Here is an 18200-nt window from a genome sequence, read left to right as displayed (position 1 = left end):
TCTAGCCAGAGGGGGGGGGGGAAAGGGTGGGGTGGAGGGAGGGACGGGGTGGAGGGAGGGACAGGGTGGGAGGGGGATTGCTGAAATACAGTAAAAACTGGGGCAAAGTGGGGTATAGGGAGAAAAAAGGGATACACATTCTGACACTCAATGTTAGAGGGATAAAATCACCGGCAAAGAGGTGGAAACTAGAGAACCTCCTTAGGGATGCTAGGCCCAAAATCGTGACACTCAGGAGACCCATATCCACTCACAAGACAAACACAAGCTTAAGCTGAGAGGATACCCTCAGATCCTGCAGGCCACAGACAGGAACAAGGTTTGAGGAGTCCTCATAGCTTTCAGACACCTGTCCAAAGTCCAAGTAATAGACACAAAGACTGACAAGGAGGGTAGGTTCCTTTTTGCCCAGCTTCAATGGGGAGGAAATCCTCTCACAATTGCCATGGTATACGCCCCCAATGCAGGGCAGGACGGGTATGTGTTGGGAGTCTTGGAGAAGTTACAGCAGTTCGCAACAGGCCAGATTATACTGACAGGGGATTTTAACCTGGTGTGGCATCCAGTCATGGACAGAAGTGCATACAGAACACCCGCTTCTAGATGCCCATCCAGCAAATTGCAGGACATGTTGGCCATAGCAGACACATGGCGCAAGCTAGAAGGGGACTCCAAGGGATAGACATACTATTCCCATGCTCACCGACCTTTATCACGAATCAATTACATATGGGTCTCGGTGACATTACTAGGTAAGGTGCAGAACATCGAAATGGGGCCCATAGCACTGTCTGACCATGCCCCTCTGCTGATAGAAATTCAATGGGAAAGGGGGGGCCGGGCTCTGGAAGTGGCAATTCCCCCACCACCTGTTCAGAGATATAGTAATATGCGACGAGAAACACAAACCCATCCGTGACTTCTTCAGTGAAAATAAGACCCCTGAGGTGCAGGAGCAGGTGATGTGTGACACCTTTAAGGCAACCATGCGGGCGGTGCTCATAGCTAAGCAGGCAACACGAGTTAAACAGGAGAGGGACCTCCAGATGGATCTTAGAGCGCTGCTTAAAAGAGGTAATGGAGAGAATGGAAACAGACAGGGAGACAAAGATCAGGAGGGTGTATAGGCATCTCAAAGGGCAAATCAACATCCTTCTAACTAAAAGGGCAGAAAAATCACTTCTATTCTTGAGGCAGTGTTACTACCTCCAGGCAAACAAAGCCAGTCATCTTCTGGCCAGGCAGGTTAAGAGAAAGGAGGCGGCCGGCACAATACGCCAAATTCAGAAGGTGGGGGGGCAGGAAACCACACTGACAGAAGAGATCCTGCAGGCGTTCATCGAGTTTTACACGACCCTCTACTCCACGGACATGCCTAATGGCAACCTCCAAAAGGCCTACCTCGAATCATGCCAGCTTAAAAGACTAGATCATAGTCAATGAGGTGCCCTGGAGACCCCGATCACAGAAGACGAGGTCTGGGCGGTGATTCGATCAGTACCACCAAATAAAGCCCCGTTCCCGGATGGCTACCCCGCCATGTTCTACAAAGCATTTCAGATCTCATTAGTCCCGATAATGACATCTCTGTTCAACTCCTTCTCAGCCACGGGCCGTATATACCACTCCGTGGAAGAGGCCAAGGTGGTCTTCTTCCCAAAACCAAATAAGAACGAAACCCTCTGTAGCTCATACCGCCCTATCGCCCTAATAAACCTCAACGCCAAAATCCTAACATCTAGAATGGATAAGGTAATTCCAAACCTGGTCCATCCGGAACAGGCAGGCTTTGTCAAGGGGAGGCAAACCTTTGACAACATCAGGTGAATCTCCCACCTAATAGAGAAATCAAATCAGATGGGCCTGAAGGTGGGGGTGCTAGCTTTAGACGCCAAGAAGGCATTCAACCGGGTCGAATGGTCATTCTTGTTTACCACCATAGAGGCTATGGGGTTTGGCCCGGTCTTTCTCTGCCTGGTCAAAGCTAATTACAGGGCACCACTCATTAGGTTGGCTATTAATGGCATCTCTCCCAGGCGATAATGGAAACTAGGGGCACTAAGCAGGGATGCCCCATGTCGCCAGTCCTGTACGCAATCTTTCTTGAACCTTTCCTAGCCAGAATCAGACAGAAAAGACCATAAGGCAATGGCATTTGCTGACGACCTCCTGGCGGGGCTGACAGATTTGAGCTCTTCCCTCCCTAAATTAATGGCACTGCTAGAAGAATTCAGCAGAGTGGCGGGCTTTAAGATCAATAACCAAAAGTCTGAACTAATGATAGTACAAGGAGGTGCATCTACTGAAACACCGGTCACAGGGCTGTTTGCGAGAGCAGAGCGATCCTCCGGTATCTGGGGTTGACTATAACCAATAGCCTAGAGAATGTTTACCAAGCGAACTACCCACATCTGCTGGAAACTATCAAGACCTGGTTGGGAGAGAGGAGGCACCTTAACATCTCATGGATGGATCACACTAATGTCATTAAAATGATAATTCTCCCCAGAGCGCTGTAATACTTCCAGGCTCTCCCCACAGCGATCCCTCAAAAATGCTTTAAAACTCTGAACAAGCTGGTCTCAGGACTATGTCTGGCAGGGGAAAAGACGGAGGGTGGCATGGAAGGTCATGATCACTCCCACTGGAGCAGGAGGTTCGGGAGTCCCGAACTTCCAGATGTACTATCAGGGAGCCCAACTGAGGGGAATACGTGACTGGTTTAATGGGAATCCGGATAGCATATGGCGAAGGATGGATAGGGCAGTGGTGGGCAGACCCCTAGACGAGGTCCTGTGGAGCCCCAGAGATGACATGCCCCCGATCATGTATAGAAGCCGAATCACGGCCCTGGTTGGGGATGCATGGGATGCCATGATCAACAAAGTGTAGGTCACGTCCTACCCATCACTGTTCACCCCCTTATTCCGGAACACAGAATTCACCCCGGGGCAAGAAAAAGGAGCATACGCTAGGTGGGAAGGCTGTATCCGCGCAAAGGACATGATGGAGGGGTATGAGGTTAAATCATTCCAGACCTGCAAACAAACGATGGGGCTGAGAGAGGAAGATTGGTATCACTATGCCCAACTTTGGCACTGGCTCTCCGCACAAGACATGAAAGATTCCACCACCAGAGAATTCACTCCGTGCAAAAAATACTTGTTATCTAACTCTGGCGACAGACAAATGTTTAGCAAGTTGCCCCAGCGACCCAGGCCCAGTGGCCTTATATGAAACAATGGGCCGACATGATGCCCCTCCCAATCTCTGAAGAACAGTGGTAGGAAGTGTGGCAGCAAATCCCCAAACTAAAGAGAGGGATGCAAATTATGGAAATGTGGACCAGGGTAATGGGGCAGTGGCACTTAACTCTGGAAAATCTTCACCAAATATACCCCTGAACTTCCCAGATGTGCTGGCGGGGGTGTCAAGAGGTGGGCATGTGGCTTCACATCTGGTAGTACTGTCCTATCCTAAATCCATTCTGGGAGGTGGTTAATAGAGAAATTAAAGTCCTCTTTGGCCCTCTAATACGAAGAGAATACGGAGAGGCTATGCTCGGCATGAGTGACGCGCTGGATGTACTCCTGACCAAACCACAGAGGAAGGCATACATGATCCTTAGCGTGGCAGTCCTCTCCCTAATCGCACAAAAGTGGAAGCAGACCACAATACCCAACAAACAGGAATGGATAGCAAAAATCTGGCACTACACTTCACTTGAATGGGTAAGGTACACTATCCAGGGGGATTACGCTAAATTGAAGAATGAGTGGGACTTGGTTCTGACATTCCTGCACAAGGAATACCGTGAACAATGGTGCCCCCAGAGACTAAGAATATTGGATATACTTTAAACAACGACTTTACATACCCAGAGCGTTTGCCTCAGAGGAAATGCAGCTCAGCGATCCAGGCTTAGGGAGCGGGGAGATTGGGAGAGGAGGGTGGTTCAATGGGGGAGGGGATTGTCAATGTTACTGTATTAAAATGTAAAATGCCAATAAACAATAAAATAAAATAAAAGTAGGGGAAGGGCGATCCTCCCCTGTCTCTGAGAGCCAACAAAGGCCTCTGGGACACTAATGGTTTCTGGCCTTTCCAGTTAAACGCCAGAGCTAAATTGTTTAATGTTTTAAAGAAGTGTCTGGGAACTGTCACTGGTACTGCCTGGAACAAGTGATAGGTGGAAGGATTTGAACCACTGACACTGCTCTTGACAACGTTCCACACCACCGTCTTTTAGCATGTCTCTGTCATTGCAAGAGGGGTTCAGTCAGATGTAAATCAGTCAGGTACTGCCACCAATGGGAGAAGCCCAGCCCGAACTGCTGGTCCAGGTTCATTTTGCATGGAAAAACAAGCAACCCCAGGCATGTTTCGGACTTCTTGGGCATCATCAGTGAGGTGCAGCTTGGTTCCCTATGGCGCTGCAAGCAAGGGACCCACATCTGGGCATACCCTCTCTCACGCAGGGAGAGAAACCACAACCAAAACAATTATGGGTGGAAGGTTTTTAATGTATCTGAACCACTGGCACTGCTTTGGGCAACCTTCCATACCATGCATATGGTTTTTCCCCTTTTGTAATGGCTTGGCAGCCAAAGAACGATGGTCTGGAGGGTTGGCCAGAGCAATGCCATAGGTTAAGATTAATTCTAAACCTTCCAGCCATCACCCCTTTTGTTTTGCTATAGTCACCCTGAGTCGGACGGGAATGTCCAGATGTGGGTCCTTTGCCTCTTGGGCCTAGAGACCTAAGCTACTCCTCAACGAGGCCGAAACATGTTTGGGGATGCTTGTGGTCTTGTGCAGAAGGGATGTGACCAAGCAGTTCGGCTGGACTGCCGCTTTTGGGCTGGGACAAAGCCTGATTTGCTTATGGTCTTTCCCTTTTTGTAATGGCTTGGTAGACGAAGAACGATAGTCTGGAGGGTTGCCCAGAGCAATGCCAGATGTTAAGATTAATTCTAAACCTTACAGCCATCACTTCTTTTGTTTTGCTACAAGAGTAGTATTTACCATTTTTATAGAAGCAATTCATTTCTGCCCAGCCAGGATATCATAAGCAGACACCACTTAGTGAGGTATTCCCTTGTTTTTCGTAGTGACGCTGTAAAATTAGCAGTGTATAATTTTTCTATCCTCTTGGTGAGTGTTACTCCCAGGTATTTTTTACCATTGGTCGGCCATCTGAAGGGGGATTTTAATTTAGCTTTTTGTTCCTTTTCTTCACGAAGTGACATGTTTGGGATCTCTGATTTCTCTACATTTCCTTTTAGTCCTGGTACTTCTTGAAATGAGGCTAATTCTCTCTGCACCGGTGCAGGCTGATACTTTGTGATCCCTGCCTCAAGAGGGGATTCCCTTTATGCCATTTGTCTCTTTTAATCGTACTAGGAATGGTTTCAGGTTAATTGCAAATAAGAGGGGGGGCTAGAGGGCAGGCTTGTTTGGTGCCTCTGTGCACTAGCTGTTTTGAGGGGGAATTGTAATTGGCTCGGATCATGCATACAAATTGCTCTTCCAAACCCATGAAGTCCAATGTGGAAAACAAAAAGTTCACTCCACACAATCAAATGCTTTCTCAGCATCTAGAGAGAGCTAAATCAGTGGGAGGTCCCTTCTCCGCACTTTTTCTATTAAGTGAAGCCACTCTTTACATGTTGGCAAATGGTTGTCTTGCCTGTGTAAATCTTGATTGATGAGGAGGAATCAATGTCGGGAACACAGGGACCAATCTGTTGGACAGACGTTTGGTGTACATTTTGGCATCTATGGTAATTAGTGCATTTGGTTGCTATGAATCGCACCCGGAGGGGTCTTTATTTAATTCTAGTCTATTAATGTTTATATAGTGCCAAAGGAAGCCCAAAGGCATCAGGGCATTAAATCACAGGAAAAACCAAGGGAGATCAAGCCAGGACCTCAAGAACACCAGAAGAAACGTCTAAGGAGAAACGGTGGGTGTTCAATGTTTATTTAAATGACCTTAAGACTAACATCCACTCAAATCAGGGGGAAGGGCACTATAGAGTGGAATACTCCTTGACCAGCAATAGTCAAATGAACTCTTGGTACAATCAGAAGGTTAGAGTTATTTGACCGCAGCACACTTCAATTTGCAAGCCAAGTAAGCTTTTCTGCAAGATGTTTCAGACTGGTATCAATGAGATAGTTATAAACCAAAGTGAGAGACTGGAACTAAACTCTTACATTAACTGGAAGCCACTGTGGCGATCTCCTAGCTTGAGATATGTGTTCTCTACGATCCAGACCCATTACAGCGCGTACATAACTGTTTTGCACACAGTGAAGTTTACTCATTTCTGCCTCCTTGTACTCCTTTTGAGAGTCATGACCTGGTGCGTCAGAGATTCATAGGGCGTAGCAAATTCTCCCTCAAAGTCTTCTGAGGTAGTTAGTCCCCTTTTCGCATCACTCATTTTCAAAACCATCTGGGATCCCCTTTGAACTCGCAGAAACTTGGCTAAGAGAATGTCTGCCTTATTCACCTTTATGTAGTATCGCTGTTTAGAATATAGCATCACCTTCACAGCACACCTAGATCATAGCCTTTCTAGTTGGCCTACAACCCCCTTTATGCCTTGAGGTTTGCTCTAGAAGGGTTCCTTTCTAGGAGCTCTTATGCTCCCTCAGTTCTTCCTTAGTTCCTTAGGAGTTTTTTCTAGCAACTTCATCTTTTTATCTCTTTGGGCTTTTAAGCAGATCAACACTCCTCCAATGACATGCATTCCAAGACAGGCCCTGCGAAGTCTGTGCTGTTGGGATTTCCTCAAAGAATCTTTTGATCCTTTCCTTTATTGGCACAGTGAGGATCAGGTCTTGAAGGCACTCAGGTGGGAATTTCCATTTCCACAACCTGCTCGGATTGTGTGGTATATTGAGCTGCATTTTAAGGGGGGGGCATTGTTTGAGAGTCCCATCTCTTCCTCCTCCTCCCCTTTTCCAAATATTGCAACTGTGACCCCAATGTTCCGTGGACCTTATAGGAGAATGTGTATTCCTGTTCATGTCCTTTCATTTTCCTCCATACATCCCTAAGTGCCATCCCCTCCACAGCCTTCCTTAAGGCACTGGATGCAGCTCCACTCCACTGCACTCTATACTGACGCTATACTGACTCCTATATATGTCCAGGGAACAAACCAGGTTGAAGTATCACAATAGGGTTATCTCCCCGACAGCGAACCCTTCAAACTGGTTTAGGACTTCTTGTATGAAGCTATCTTGCCCTATGTTAGGAGCATATATTGTGGTTATCGTGAGGCGTAATCCTCTCATGATCCCTTTAAGTGGCAGGTAGCGACCACCATTATCTCCAGTTCGGAGCCATCGCTTATCGCTATTAAAACTCCATCTGTTTTAGTTGGGGCGGTGGCAGGATACATCTGGGAGTATTGTCTAAGCGTAGCCTTGTGCCTGTCATGTCTGTGTAAATGGGTTTCCTGCAAGGATATTATGTATGGCCTATTGTCTCTCATCAGGAGGCCTAATGTTTCATTTTATGTGGGGAGTTCAACCCTCTAATATTTTGAGTGAATAATGTGAATTCTGGTAATTTTACGGGCAGTTCATCCTCTCATTATTCTTCCGTGATTTTGAAGCCCCAGTGTTCTCCCCATCTGTGCCCCGTCATCCTTTCCCATTCCATCTAAGGCCACCTTCATTCAATCAATTTGGCTCACCTTTGCTGTGTCACCCCTTCTTCGGGGGGCGGGGGAGGGCGCCAGAGCCCAGCATGAAATGTAAAAAAAAAAAAAAACTTTTTTTTTTTTTTAGATTGGAGGAAATGGGAAGGGCCAGCTCACATGGTCAGACTGGGCCATAAAACGGCCTTAGGCACCAATGAAAAAATGGCCAGCAGTTGCAAATGGATATTCAGTGTTTAGTCACAGACTGTTTGAACAGTACCCAAGAGGTTGTTTTTTGTTCAAATATAAACTTTAGGGGGTGTCTAACTCTGTACTTGGAAAGCTTTATCTCCACTTCATGATGGGGGCGTGCATGGAATAGACTTGCAGAGCGCTCCTCCACCCAGCCACAAAGCAAAAAAGCAGCATTGGGCTGTGTTTCCTGCTTCAAACTTCTTGGAAGATTACTGGACCTTTTTTGAGTAATCCTGAGCAGCTGTGAGACCCAGGGAGCTGTCTTTGACAATATTTGCTTTTTTAAGCTGCTTTGAGCCTACTTTCCAGCTGTCTCGAGCTGATGGCTGCTGTAAAACTGCATCACATATCTATATCCCATAAAATGGACTTAACTGTCTTGATGCTGACTTAATGCATTGTAAAACACCTGACTTGACCATTTTGCTATTGGCTCAGCCTGCTAGAAAGCACCTAGGATCCTGGCTCAACGCTGTAGAGCCCCAAGAAAAAGACTGAAAAGTATCTAAAGTGGCTGTCCCCCCATGGAGCTAGTGACATTTAAGACCCCATTCTTTACCTCTTAAAGAGGGGGTCATTATGATTACAGCAGAACAGTAAAAATTCTGTGGTAACAGGGTGGTAATTTTGTTAACACCTCATTACCGCACAACTGTACTACAGGTTTTGTGATGAGGTGGAGGATTTTCAAAATGCTGGAGGCAAACCTGCCACCTGAAGACAAAATCAGCAGAATTCCCGCCGTGGTAATTCAGCCAAAATCCCCCCAGAGTCCTATGGATTCCAAGAATTGCGGAATTACACTGCATACTACCACTTGTAATGAAGAGGTAAATCCGAAAGACCATCTGGCGGTAACTGTAATTCCATTTGGCTGTAGTATGGTGGTATTTGGTGGTAGTTTGGTGGTACCGTAATGACCCCCATAATCCTTAAAACATGAACATTGCTGTGAAGACAATTGCCTGCACTCCTCTGTCTCCATACCCAGAGAGGCCCTTTCATCCAAAGTCTACATGTTCTGTGCATTCCTTGCAGGGGTGGGTTGTTGGTGTTTTTTTTAATAGTGCGGTTTCATTTTTAGTTGCATTAAAAACTCATATTTTTATATGAAAACTTGATTGGACATTTCTTTTAATTTGGTACCCCAGTACTTTTGTTGTTTCTGATGCTTCGTTGCTTTTTGAAGAGTATAGCATGCCCTCTGCCCAAGTTACCTTAAAGAGACAAAGGAGGTGTACTATTCATGTTGTGGCTTTGTCACCTTCATGCTTGAGGTCACTGCTGTTTTAGTAGTAGTGTGCGGCTGTATAGGAGTTTAGAAACCACTACTCATCCTTGTACTCCTGCAGAGCAGTAGTCATGTTGTCCCAGTCGCAGGCCTTTCATGTCAACAGGCTAAAATCACATTACAGCTGAATGACATGGTCATGCTTCTCACAATGACTGTCACAATGACTGTCAGGAAAGTGAGCCCCTCACAGTTCTGTTATACACAGAGGTACAATGGGATCAGTAGAAGAGATCTCTTCTGATCTGGCGAGAGATCAACCTTTGGATTGCCAGTACCTGTTCAGTCAGTTTGCGGGTTTGTTCTTCCTAACTATGAGTGTAACAGACAGTCTTACACCACTAGTAAACCACTCAAAACACACAAAAGTCACAATTTGCAAATAACAAAAAAAGAAACATCACTGCACTTGTTACCTCCTGTTTCTAATCCTCATAGCCACCTCTCTTGCATTCATTCACAGCCCATCCAAGGACAAATGGGTGGACTGTGAATGTTTTATATGGGCAACTACTGTAAATAAATCCTAAAACAGACATAAGATTATATGTGCCTACAACGCACCACACACACACCACATCTGAAGCATGTCTGCACTGCTCATTACAATAGGTAACCATCAGCAAATAAAAACTGAAAACGAATTCAAAGTCACAACTTACATATTTATTAAGTAACAAACATGCATTTCTAAAAACAACATTTTGAATGCAAAAAACAATGGAAAAGCATGCTGCCACACTTCCACTACTAACAGGGCTCAGTACTGGAAAACCCCTGGGAAGGTGCCCGATAGCAAATATTCCATCAACACAATAACCAACAAAATCTACTTGAAAAATGTTGCCATTTGTTTTACAGAGGCCAAACATGTTAAAAGGCAATTATTATACAAAGCTGGAAATGTGAAATAAAAACAAAATATAATTCTTCCATGATTTAATCTATGACAAATGTTAACATTGAGTACTATATGCAGAGCAAAGGCCCCCTTTGAGCAATTTAAAAACGGTCTGATGTTAAAGGGTTCCTTCTGGTAACGTTCTCCTTTCAGTTCCCTCAGAAATATGTGACACTTTGTGGTTTTCCACATCAGATTGGCTTCTCAATGGCAATACTGTTGTCTCACATTTACGAGTGCAGGCATACCTTGCAGGTGCTGCTTAAACTCTACTATATTGTCCTTTTAAAGGTCAATTATTTAATGAGGCGATAAAGGCAATGTTAACATAAATAAAGCATACATCACATCAATACAGGAACACTGCACATGAAAATAATCAAATAAATACAGTGAAATATACCTGTAAAAAACCCAAATTAAGTAACACAGTTCTCCTGTGACACACAGATCACCCAGATCATTACTCCAAATATGTGTTCACAATAAACCATATATGGCCATACAAAGATATGCCGAAACTAACAAATAGATGACATTTTGTGCTAAACAATAAAATAACAAAAATATTTGAAAACAGAACTAAGCAAACAGTGAAACAATACATCAGACTAATTCTTAGGTCCCATTAAATAATTCATGGATTGTTGCTTACTACTGAAGAGCATCCACATAACTGTGAAATAACTGCTAAAAAACACACACAATGACCCCTACCACAAATACCCACCCAATGCACCTGCGATGTAACATAAAGCAAAGGTTACATCTAAACAGATTACAACACTTACATATTCTGTACTATAATTGATGCAGTTGAAACAACACAATCTGTACAAATGTAACATTGCATCAATACACGACTACTTACCTGCCCAAATTCCACATTTCATTAGCTGAGAATTTCCATCAATGCGGTCAGGTCAGGGATGAAGAGTGTCTTATTACAATGATTGTTTGTTCCTGCAACAGTTCTGATTCAGCCGTGCCACTTAATCTTCTGAGAACCCCAGTAAGCCCCCCACTGCACAGCCCACTACTCCTGTCATCCATGTATTGTTGGAAAACAAGGCTCCTTCAAATCTTCACCAATGGTCTTATCTTACAATAGGCTTGTTTTTTTTCTGGGTGCATTCTTCATAATTTCTGCCCATTATTACCTCTTGGACAGTCTGCCATTGAAAAAGACTTTTCTCACTGCCCAATGCCAAGTGCACCAAACACTGGGCTATAAGAGGTAGCATTTATTAAGGTATAAACAACTTGGGTGTGCCTGATGCATGAGATATCAAAGAGCAAACATGGCAGCTCTCATTTGACCTTTCCCTCCCCACTCCGCGCATGAGATTATACCACTTGTTTGTAAAAGTATATTTTGCATGAATACCGTCTGATAGCAAACATTGGCCTAAGCACAATCGCATCACACTGTTAATCGCATTTGAATGAAACTGAAAACAGGCTGACTACGCTGCCATTTTAAGTTATCCGCCATTTTGATTAACTCCTGCTTTCTGTCCCATGTTAGAATTTGTGTTTTCGGCTCCAGCAGAGCAAAATGAACTTTGTACTGTGTCAATGTAGATAAACATGTTGAAGCTGCTAAGGTGGATTGTTTGTCCTGAACTAAGGAAACCTTGGAGCCAAACAAGACCCATCTGTACCATCATTGTCTCCTCTTTCAAATAGCGAAACTGAATGATGAATAGCTGAACATGTGCTTTTGCAGAAATCTTTGTTTTCGCTCCTTGAAACTAAGGTGACTTTAAACTAAAGAGCAAATGATAGACAAATATAAATAAATGAAATAAGGACTTTTACCTTTGTGTCCAGTGTTTGAAAAAAATATGAAGTGTTTAACAGAAAACAACCATCTATTCAAGAATGGTTTAACATGTATTAGTTATGTGGAAAGGCTGTGTACCCTAGGTAAATGTGTTACACGAAGAAGGGCTGGACGATGTGTCCAGGATGGTGAGAAAAATATATAAATACTCATGTTTTTGAAATGTCCAGCACTCTCTCATCTCACAGTGTCTGCTTGCACACATTGCGGGGTGTTGAGAGCCAGACAGCTGTTCTGCTAAAATAAAGTGTACTTGTACCTTAGTACTCGTGACTGGCGTATTTCTATTATGTGGTATTAGGCAAGGATTACACCTTTATATTTGTTATATTCTATCTTGGCCTCAGTTTCCCTCCTGCCTTGTGTTATCCCAAAAGATATATCTGTTTGGTTCCCATACCCACCTTAATATGTTCCAACCAGATAAAATAACCATACAAAAAACACTATACCTACTTGAAAAAGAAAACAGCACATTAAGCATACATAAATTACACAACACTTATAGTGTTGTGCCTGCAGAGAGAGAGAAAAAATAGACAACCATCGAAGAAAATGCAAACTCTTCATCATAGTATAGGGATTGATCACCTGCAATATCATAAGGAGACATTCTCCAAAATATACTTTAATATCACTCAGTAATATGATCATTCTTCTGAGAAGACGGAATGGTGCCGGGTGCTTTCCAAACATTGGATAAGTGGACCCAGTACCACAACTTCTTCACCCGAACTGCATAAGGTGTAGAAAACACAACAGTATAAGGCCGCTGGGACCTCTGTTCGTTCCAGCTGTGGACACAATTCCTGACAAACACTTGGTCCCACTTATACAGCTGCAGGGCCTGTAAGTTCAGTTCATCTGTCAGCGATGCTTCAGCTGTTTCTTCTCTTCTAGGAGCAATCTGGCGAGACAAAATATTACATACTCCTTGTTAACTCTCACAAATAACCCCCGAAACTCCTCCTGCAAAACTCCTGCTGCCCTCTGAGCATCTGATGCTGTGTGTGTATGAGTAAGAGGTGTGCACATCCTTCTCCTCATCACTGTCTCATGCAGGGACAAGGGATGGTCTTTACTGGGCTGCGTCTTCAGGCTGAACAAGCCAGAGGGAGGCAGTGCAGCAAGTTTCTCCCTAACATGATACAAAGTTTAGACAATGTATTCTTTAGTAGTCCATTCATCTTTTCTACACATCTGTTTGCATGGAGATTATATATTGATCACAGTTTGCTCATTATCGTTATTGAAACACTTGTGTATAGGCGCGTTACAAATGCCATATCATATCATATCATATCCCCAAAAGGGATACTATTTCCTTCAATAGTTCATTAAAAAAGTGAGTTGCATTATCAAATATTAGGACCTCACACACCCCCAATGAGGCAATACCTTGCATACCAAAAATGTGGCTGCTGATTTTGCATCAGGTTGTGGACAGGGACCATCCTCAACCCAACAGGATAACAGACATACTACAACAATAAGGTCATGTTAACTACTGCACCTGTTTAATATATCCCTGAAATCAATGTGAAGTTCCCAGGAAAGGCCCAGTGGGACAATGCAAAGTGCCACACAGTGCCCTGAGAGTCTGGCCAGTGTTGTAAAGATGACAAGTTGTGCCATTTGCTACAAACATATTAACATATTCCTGCAGGTTCAGGACAAACCAGTCAACCTGGATATCAGCATCAATGTACAGTTTAGAAACATACACTGGGTAGTGCAGCTGCTCAAAAGCAACCATGAGCAATTCCTGTGGCATTACTACTTTACCTGTAACATTTTGTCTGCAAATCAAGTCAGTCGATGACTGTGAGCACCTCCTTTTGACCCAAAGCTCCATTTCTTCTTGGGGTGCCTGTCATTATAGCTCAATTATTTGTGTGAGTGGCACTGCGATGTACGGGATTGCTACATGCAACTGTTGGTTTGCTACCTCAGGATATGCAGTGACATTGGGGTCCCTGCTTCTTTGGTGGCCTTCTCTGCTGCATCATTGCCAAGAGGAATGGGGTGTGTATTGTGGATGTGGGCGTTCCATTTAACCTCCGCTACTAATGTTGGACAGGACAACGCAGAAATCAATCTCTCTACTAGGGCTGCATGCTGTACAGGTGAACCATGGGACCTCCAAAATCCCCTTCCTTTCCACTTCGACAACCCTGGATGTATGGTGGTGGTCACATATGTGAAATCAGAATAAATGGTCACTACACACCCTTTGGATGCTTCTAATTCTTGAATTAATTTGATCAGTTCCACAGCCTGAGCTGAGTAATGTGTTGTTAGTAATTTCTGAACTACAACCTAATATTCTCCATCTATAAGGTCCACCACTGCTGCACCTCTTTGTCTTTGGCCTGTCTCCTTATCATGCATCAATGACTCATTAATGAAGAGGACCTCCTCTTCTTCAAGTGCATCCTTCCTTGCTCATATTAATTCATTTTCAGGACCTTCATAAGTAACACAATCATGCACTTCCTCACCTTCCTCAACAATTATCGCAACAAACAGGGCAGGGTTCACTCTGTGAGATCTCACAATGCAAATGGCTGGGTTTGACAAAAGTACTTCATATGTGGAGGCCCTTTGGGTGGTTATTGTGGATTTAGACTGTTCAAGAATGGCAAACACGGAATGCTCTACATATAATGTCACTGAACATCCCATAGTGATTGTTGAGGACTTTAAATGGCAAAGACCACTGGGCCCAATGTCTGTTCACAAGGGAATTGACCCTGAATTACTGAAACTAATATGCCACTGTAATATGCTGGGGGTCTGTGTCCCTGAGATGTGTGCAGAGCCAATAGAGCAGTCATTACTTGTCTATTGGAGTGAGAAAACAATTACAATTCCTTCGTGTAATCAGGGGTTGCCAGTTCTGGTGCATTAGATGTGGCATTTTTAAGTTCCTGGAAACATGCTATCATTTCATAGGTGAATGAGATGAGATATTGAGAATCGGGGTGCAATGGAATGGAAAAGAACACATTTTTCAAATAAATGACATAAAAATTTGTGACGTTTGTAGATATATTGCAGAGTATCGTGGCATGGTTTGGTACAACTGGGAATTCACCTTCAACAATGTTATTCAATAGGTCTAGGTCCAGTATGATCCTCCAACTTGACCCTTTTTCTTTTTTCAACAGGGTATATTGCTGTGCTGTAAGGAGATTCTGAGAGCACTACAATGCCCTGCTGCCACAATGCCACAATTGTCTCATGTATTCCCTCATCTGCTTCCCTTGACAATGCATACTGTAGCACTATGGGTAACACCGTTCCTGGTTTCAACTTGATACATACTGCTCCTGTGCTGTTCAAGAGCTCTACATCATGGTGGTTGTCAGTCCAGAAAGTGCTTGGGACCTGTAACAAGTCCTCCTGTAGGTGTAGAGTCATGCATTTGACAATGAATATAGGGTACAGCACATTCATATGGTGAATCAATATTTGACACAGGATACAAAACTCCAATATTATCTCACCATCATTGTCAGAATCCTCAAACATCTGCTCATCCGACACCCCACTCAATGGTTGAGCATGGTCAATACATAAAACTGTGCGCCACTCATCTCCCTTTTCCTCGGTCTCTATGAGTACCTTCAGCATGAACTTGGGGCTCCGCTGACCCAAACAAATATTTTGACGCCACCCTCCAAGGCTTGTTTCTGATACCTGGCATTCAACTCTGCATTGCTGCATACATAAACAAATCTGGGTTCAAAGGTATTCCTCTTGTTGCACCATCACTGTACGATGCTTGTGTCATCGCCAGGTCCCTGGCATAACAAATTCCTTGTTTGGAGCATACTACCCCTTCTTCTGAGAATGAGATTGTCATATTCAATTTACCTAACAGATCCCTGCTTAACAAGTTTACCAGTGTTGCAGTTGAAAACAGTAGCAGCGCTTACACCTCTTGGTTACCTACCTTGATAGGTAAGTCTTCTGTAAATGGAACCAAATGTATTGTCCCATATATGTACACCTGAGGTAGCCCCCTGTATCATGAGGTGAGGCTTATCCAGCTGTGCATTTACACATATGTTACCTATTTACCTATCTGTGCTCCCAATGTAGCTCCTGTACCATGAGGTGAGGCTTTTTCAGCTGTGCATTTACATTCATGTTACTTTCTCCTGCCAATTTATTGTACCAAATGCCATGATACCTAAGGGTCTTGGCGTTACATAAATGTTAAAATACCAAATAAATAAAATAGGCACACTAAAGCTCTCTTTGTCTGTCCTAATCTCGTTATGTGTTCAACCCTGGGAACACAAAGGGATTACTGCCCAGCACACTTCCATGTCCATTACATTTCCTGATAAGGGGAGCACCCTTCCATTATGCATGATTTTATTGCACCAGTATCTCACCATGAAAACGAATGATTTGTTTCCTATCTCTACACCTACCAGGGGTTCCTCTTCCGGGTTGGCAGTAACTGAAAGGACTAGGCCTCCAAGGAATTTCCCTCTGAGGAAGGCTGCAGAGAAAGGCTGAGGCCTGTCTGTGCCCTGCAGACCTGCTGCTGATATTCCACCTGGGCCCCCTTGCCTAGCCTGGATGTGGGGGTCACTACACGACAGCTTAATGACTCTTACACTTACTACGACACAAGGCTTGTGCCCCCTTTGAAGATGGCTGCCACCATCTGCACTGCCTGGGGAGGTTTGTAGGTGTGCCTGCGTTCGGCACTCTGGATTGGCTAACTTGTAGCCATACTTCCGGGCTGATTCACAGGTGGAGCCGGCATTGCCCTCTGAGGAAGGCCACTGAGAATGGCTGAGGCCTGTCTGTGCCTGTCTGTGCCTGACAAACGGCCTGGCAGATACCCATCGACTCAGATGTGCACCCACTTCTGTATTGTGCACACAATATCAGACTCTGGCCACCATTTATCTTCCTATTCATAATGTTGCTACATCGCTACTCGTGAGACTATCCTGCGCCTACCCATGTGTTGTCCCAAGCCTGAGTTGTACACTGACTAATCCTCAATATGGGCCTAATGGCAGCCCGTGCCATTGTCACCGAAATCCAACTCTGTACTGACTCTCACAGCCTACGCCCCGCACAGCCGATGTAGCCCCCCGCTGCTCAGGGTGAGGCTTTCCCGGTTTCACCTGGTTAACCTCATCGCTTCATCGTTCCCCTTCTGCCCCAAATGCTCATGTGCATTTAAATGTATGTTACTTTCTCTTGCCTATTTATTGTACCAAACGCTGTGATACCTAAGGGACTGGGCATTACATAAATGTTAAAATACAAAATAAATAAAATAGGCACACCAAAGCACTCTGTGGGCTGTCCTAATCTGGGTATGTGCTCAACCCTGGGAACACGAAGGGATTACCTCCCACCACACTCCCCCCTGTATACAGTGTCACTGTGCTGTGCAGAAAAGCATTTTTGTCCCATACTTGTGGTGCTGGCTGTTGTGGTATTGGCTGTTGTGGCTGTTGCTGCGCATACACTGGCATTCTGTTGAGTGCTGGGAGTTGCATCTGTGGTGGTACTGCTGCTTGATATTGATACTGGGGCTGTTGGTCTTGCTGGGGTACCTGTGTGGGCACTGCGCTATATAGGGCACTTGGAGGCATCATTCCATACAGCTGCTTTTGTATGAACGGGGCCCCTGGTCTGCTATGATATGTGCGGGGATCATACGCAACCGCTTGCCTCTGTCTATACTCTCGTGCAAATTGGCCCATTCTCCCACGTGACCAACACGGTCTTGGTCCATCAAATATTGGCTCCTTTACCTCCTCGGAATCCCCCTCTCCCTCTTAGCCTCCCTGATACTCTCCTTGACAACCTCCCTGGTCACTTCCCTTGCACCCTCTATTGTCTGGATAGCCTTCATACCCTCCTGTCCACTCCAGCACCACTCTTGTTTCCACTGGTGCCATTTGTGGTCCTACCTGTCCTACAGGTTGGCCCATAATCACCACTCCTTCAATGCTCAACTTTGCTAATCTTTGCCTGCAATGATGTACTATAATTGCCTGGATCCCAGCACATCCCTTAGCCTCGATTCCCACCGCCTTATCCAAATCCTTTTGCACCTCCTTGGTGAGTCCCTTCTTTAGCAGATGATAGAATATTTCTGTAGTCTCATCCCATGGTTCCCCTGTCTCCACCCTACACATCTCATGAATCTGTAATAATTATTGTGCTGGGTCTTCATCCTCTTTCATATTACGCACCATTGTGGAA

The sequence above is a fragment of the Ambystoma mexicanum genome, chromosome 5q, assembly GCF_040938575.1.
Source record: "Ambystoma mexicanum isolate Mex_15411 chromosome 5q, UKY_AmexF1_1, whole genome shotgun sequence".
Taxonomy (NCBI): Eukaryota; Metazoa; Chordata; class Amphibia; order Caudata; family Ambystomatidae; genus Ambystoma; species Ambystoma mexicanum.
Note: the sequence above shows the minus strand (reverse complement) of the source record.